Source organism: Cyrtonyx montezumae, unplaced genomic scaffold, assembly GCF_038088225.1.
Source record: "Cyrtonyx montezumae isolate F1298 unplaced genomic scaffold, pur_monq_1.0 scaffold_7, whole genome shotgun sequence".
Classification (NCBI taxonomy): domain Eukaryota; kingdom Metazoa; phylum Chordata; class Aves; order Galliformes; family Odontophoridae; genus Cyrtonyx; species Cyrtonyx montezumae.
Window position 1 is genome coordinate 12,685,580 of NW_027072078.1, and position 6,000 is coordinate 12,691,579.

At 45.3% G+C, this 6,000-nt stretch overlaps 1 protein-coding gene across 2 annotated transcripts in view; it reads right to left on the reverse strand.

Moving 5' to 3' along the window:
- Positions 1-4,978, reverse strand: part of GPR155 (G protein-coupled receptor 155) — a 31,315-nt gene extending 26,337 nt beyond the window's left edge. The window contains exon 1 of one of the 2 annotated variants that reach the window (XM_065751414.1): positions 4,960-4,978. The gene's annotated coding sequence lies outside the window, so the exon portion shown is untranslated. Of the gene's footprint in view, positions 1-1,188; positions 1,277-4,959 lie in introns of those variants that run through there. The other variant, XM_065751413.1, reaches the window with a different exon arrangement.
- Between the last annotated feature and the right edge of the window lie 1,022 nt (positions 4,979-6,000).

The window sequence follows — 6,000 nt, forward strand, 5'->3', positions numbered from 1 at the left end:
TGGCATGAGGACTGACAACAGACAGAAATCAAGGAACTAGTGCAGCTTACAAGTCTCTTGAAATAAACTGGAGCACTGGCATTTGCCTGTGTCTCCTGTAGGCTGTCAATATTTGTAAAGCGTTAAAATTCACCAGACCAGAAACTCAGTTCTGCAGTAGCTGTGAGTTAAGCAACATCATCAAGCTCCACTTGGAATACCAAAGTAGAGAAACTCCTTTTCCAGCAAGAAAGTCCTCCCCCCCTCCCCTTTTTTTTAATTATTAAAGACCATACAGGAGACTGTAGGGGACATTTCAGTGCACATCTCCTTGATGGGTCTTGCTTATCACTTTCAGGATAATTCTGGTGGCACTGGCAAGTCTGCACAGGCTGCTCATAAATTATATCCCACATCGTGACCTTACGTGCTACCTTAATGTGATGAAGGAGCATCCCAAGGGTGACAACTTATTTGGGAGGCTGAAAGTCAGACAGGGGCAGGAAAAATTACAATTCACCTCACCCTTAACTGGATAAGTGTTATTTAATAACAGCTTTTACTGTAAAGCAAAGAGGAAGCAACATCAGAGAGTTACAAAGATAAAATGAAGTGGAAAGAAGTGATTATTACAGTTCCTATTTCTGCAAGTTAACCACAAGTTGCCTTTCTCTTAATCGAGCCAAGAAAGCAGACAGACAATAACCCCAACAGCATGCGCCCACCCTGGCACACAACCTGAGCACTGCCGCAAGAGGTCTGAGGCTGCAAACATCTCTGAGCACCTGAGCAAGGCCATGCTCCATCCCCAGCGCTCTCCCGCGCTGCGGTTTCACGGCAGCGTTGGGGCACCCGAAGCCCCGAGGAACCGCAGTCTGTGCAGCCCGTCAGGCTCATCAGAACGATGCAACAGTTGCCTACAGCGCAAAATACCGCTCCGTCCCTTAATTTTCAAGCAGGCTCGGCTGAGGGCTCGTTAGCAGACACACTACACGATGCAGTCAGCAGCCCCAAAGGGCAGCTCGCTGCCGCATCTCCCATCCTCCTGCGAAAACACCAAACCTCCCCGCCGCCCTCCTTTCCTCGGCCACCTGGAAACACCCGTGGACGCAGCAAAATAGCGGCGCTACCCCTTATGACAGCCGCCCCAGGGAAAAATAAACACACCAGCAGGGAAGCTGCAGGGTGGGGGAGGCGGCGGCCGCTTACCTACTTAGCGCTTGGTAGGCACCGCTGTGCGGACAGAGGCCCGAGCTCAGAAGCTCCCAAGGCCGAGGCACGGTACCGAGGCCGGGGAACGGAGCGCAGCGCTGGCCCGGCCCAGCGGATGGGAGGGATCGGCCCGACAGCCGCGGGGGGAGCGGGGCCCGCAAAATGGCGGCTGCGGGGCGAAGCCGACTTTATCTGCCCTCACAGGGCCGTCGCTCGGGCTCGGCGGATAGCGGGGCCGGTTCCTGCCCGGGGCTGCCGCCTCCCGGGGCCGCGCACCGCCCGCCAGGGGAAGCGGAGAGCCGTAGCTCCGGCTTCTTTTTTTGCTTCTAGGTACGTTATAGAAAGGCAGAACAAAAAAGTTACACAAATAGGTCTGCCGCGCGTCAGCATGGAAAACACTCAAAACCGATTTCCCCTTCGGGACTCTCAGAAGTTTGTGTCAACATGCCAAGTTCCCTGCAGTAATGTCAAGTTTCATATCTATTTATTTTCTTAAGGGTTTAGGAGCTCAGAAGCAAAAGCAGCCCCATTTTCCACACAGTGGCCATTGCCCAAGGCTGCTCAGTTAACTGCCTCCCCAGTAAAACCTAAATGCTGGCAATAGCCGAGGGTCTTAATGATGATAAAGAGCACGCAGTTTTCTCATGATTTCCAGTTTTTGACGCTGAGGAGACAGCAGTTGGTTGGAGCTGCCCATTTTCTAGCAATTCAGCCAGATACTGCTGTCACAAAGGGAGCAAAAGCACGTTTCTGTCTCTTACCCAACCTCTTCCACCATTGTTTGTTTGGTCCAAACCAGCTTGTCTTGTTACATGTAGCAGCAGATGGCTGACAACAGGTGTCCTTACTGGAGGAAGGCAGCTTGTCCCACATAACACAAGGTGCAGTGTCCATAGACTGCACCCTGATTAGTTTCCCCATCAAACTGGAAACTTTGACCAAAAGAGAACCACTCTCCTTCCCCTTTCAAGTAACATTCAGAGGAGTCAGAACAAAGGGAAAAGAACAATGACCTTAACCCAAAATTACTGACAATTGATATATGAGTAACCTTTTGGATATGCTTAATAAATTCACCCACAGTGAGTTCAATTTACAAGCTCTAATGTAAAAATACTTTCAGAAAACTTACCAGAAACAAATCAGTATATATTAATAATATCAATATAGCAACAACTATGTATACAGTGACATTAAAGGAAAATAAAAATACCAAGAAAGGGTTAAAAAAATACCATAAACAATGCAGACTGTTAGTGCAGACCCAGACAAACATTCAGCAGCAATGCTGACTCTGAAGTCAGCACCCACCTGTTACTGTTTCCATCCGATCCCTCCTTGATCACAAACTGACCAAAAGACCAGGTGGGATGTGCATAACCTAGGCTAACAAATGCACATTTACCACTGCAACATGGTAATGCCATTTGGGTAACACCCACCTGTATAACTTCAGGTTGAGAGTTTTTGGGGCAAAGATTGTTCAGGGAGATGCTTTTGTTAATTTATTTGTTGTTAAGTTTTCTCTGTTTGGCACTATACAAAGACCACTCAAATGGATTTGAATTAGCTCTTGGAAGTACAAAGCATAATGAGATCTTTCAGATTTTTTGGCTTTCTGCCCTAGCACTCTTCCCTGTAGAAACAGCATGCCTTGGAGGGACAAGCTCTGGGAAGTAGCAGGGCAGGCTTGCCAGACTGCAGTCCTTAAAAGAACTTAGGGTTTCCATTCTCCTTCTTTTAAGAGATCACTAGTAATTCAGCATTTGATAAAGTACTTTAAATATTATCACACTTCAGTACTTAAAAAAAAGTTTGACTGAATAGGCTGCTCACTTATTGTAGTTAATATTCATCAGCAAGCAAGCACGATTCTTCTGTAAAGCATGAGCAGTTATGGGAAGCTGGGCTGTTTCTATCTCACTGGTCACATACACACTGCAGATTGGGAAAGTGCACTTAACCTGGGTCTGGCAATTTCTTCTAGGGAGCACTGAGGAATGGACACATGCAATTGTACCCAAGGCACATGATGAGATGAAAAACAAGAAAATGCTAAACAGCAGAGGACAGTACCTCATTTGTTCAGTACCCCCTCCCCACTCCCATAATGCCTAATCAAAGCCACCAATCTTTTTATTTGAGCCATGTGTTCTCCTCTGGCCTCAAATATAGCTTTGGTTTGTGTGGAGACTCCTCTCCTTCTAGCAGCTTGAGTTTACAATCATAGAATAATTAAGGCTGGAAAAGACCTCTAAGATCATCTAGTCTGACCATCCACGTACTGCCAACACTGCCCACCTAAACCATGTCCTTAAGCACTACATCTATCATCCCCTTCACCTCCAGGGATGGTGACTCCACCACAGCCCCTGGGCTGCCTGTTCTGATACCTCACTCACCAGCCTTCCTGAGAAGAAATGTTCCCTTACACCCACCCTGAATCTTCCTGGTGCAAATTACAACCATTTACTCTCATCCTATCACTGTTCCCTGGGAGAAGAAGCTGATCCTCACCCCGCCACAACCTCCTTTCAGGTCATTGCAGAGAGCAACAAGGTTTCCCCAGAGCTTCCTCTTCTCCAGCCTGAATGATCCCAGCTCCTTTAGTCTGCCCTCTTCTTGTTAAGGTGTTGATAAACCAAGGGTGACAAAGAGGACTTAGTATCCCAGGGATGCAAAGCCAGGCTTTCCAATAGCTACAAAGTAAACTTAAGACTAAAAGCTATCCCCAATTTGATCCTGTCAGCATTCCTATACCACACATAGACATAAAATGCTTTCCCCTTGATTTGTGTTCCGTTTTCACTCCAATCAGTTGTTTCCATCCATTTATAGGCCACCAAAGCAGTGAACTCATCTTGTACAGAAAAGGTAGTGTCTGCTTTTTAACCTGGGCAGCAGCCCCAGCAGTGAGAAGCAGCCAGGAATGGCTGCTATGCGTGTCTCCCTGCTTACCTGCAGCCTTCATTGAAGGCATTGCCCTCAGACAGTAATAAGCGTGGCCCCACAATGGCTCTGCAAGTTTAGCCCTCTCAGTGACACCAGGCTTAAGGTAATTTAGCTTTAAGGTCTAGCAGTGACCACATGCAGACATATTTTTGAAGACACAACTGAGCCAATTAAGGCAGATTTTCAGGGGACCACAAATGTGTCTTTGTACTTGATGCAAAGGCTATTTGCGTAAATCCCAAGCATTTGTTTAAAAGCTGAAAAGACTGCTGGAGTATTTTAAAGAAAAACCCTCAAGAATTTATTGTAAGCAATTGCATTTTGCCTGTTTCTGAAAACACTGAAGTTAACAGGTTTTCTGTTTGTTTGTTTTTTCTTTTGCCTTTCTAGAAACAGAGAGGACATGTAGAAACTGGACCCAAATTGCTAAGGAGTGGTGATAAGTAAAAGAAAACCCTATCTTACATGAGAAAGTGCCAGCTGAGCTTCAAAGCAGCACTATCAAATGAAAATTTAGCACCTCTCTAAACAACTGCTAAGCAAATACTGCCCAAAAAGTGACTTTACCAAGAGTAGATATGATTATGGAAGGTGGAAGACAGCAATAATGTTGGTAAATGCAAATGAATCAGGATGCAATGTAGCTACAAATCTACAAGTACAATCTCTGTGTCATTTCCAGACAGCTGTGCACCTAGCTTTCAACAGCATGGAAACATCTGAGCATCTTACTAACAAAGCAATTACAACAGCGGGTGGAGAGGCAAGCATTTCTTATGTAATCTCCCTATATTGAATTACAGGAAAAATACTTACCCAATGCTCTTTGGATTGGACTGAGAACAAACCATATTTTATGTGAAAACTGGCAGCACTGCCCACAGACAATGCACTAGTTCAAGGCTCAAAAAGTTTGCTGTTTTCTAGCATCTGTTCTCTTGCAGTTGCAAGTGGAGCATTCAGGAACAACTCAAAGCACTTATCTGTATCTAGATCGTCTGGTCACTTACACTGAGATTCACATGGCTACTGCAAAATAAATTTACAGCTTACAACGTACACGTGTTTAGAAAACCCAAGAAAAATCTATTCATAGAAAGACAACAGGCCCCAGGATTTCTCTTCTGGAAAGGGAGTCAGGGGAAACTGATTAACAGATTTCTGGAAGAGAATTTCCCTGACTTCTGAGGCTTGCCAATTCCAGCCTCTCTGGTGCTAGGAACACTCTTAACCCTGAGGCCTGGAGAGCACTTTGCTCAGTGCTGCTGTCTCTAAGCCTGAAGCTGGTCACCACTGAAGCAAGGAGGGGGACAGAATGCTGACAGTCATATTGGATACCTGGAATCCTTTCATAAAATTCTTCCTCCTTCAGAAACTTATTTATTCACTCACCTACGGTTGTGCAGCAGTACTGTTTCTTATCTGCATTGGTTCTAACAGCTTATATAAGTGGTATTTTTGACACAGTATCTTTTATATGATAACGTGTGCATTGGAGTTGGAGTTGCAAAGCTCACCACTGCTGCACCTTGCCCACATCTCATGGTTCTGCAGCTGAGACATGGGCACCTGTTTACCTGTTACTGGCACTTCAAGCACCTATAGGTGCAACTGTACCCTTCCCAGCACCGCACCTGATAGAAAACAATAAATGAAGGTAACACAGCCAGCTTGCAGAACATCCAACCAAAGCTTCAGCAACATGTATGTTCTTTCAAGCCTGGTGAAATAAACTGACCTAATCATCAAACAAAATAATTGATACAAATACTGAAATTCAACTCATTAAAGCAAAAAGTGGGAAATAAAAGTTCAAATTATATTACACTGAATTTAACGGAACTCAGAATAGCTCTA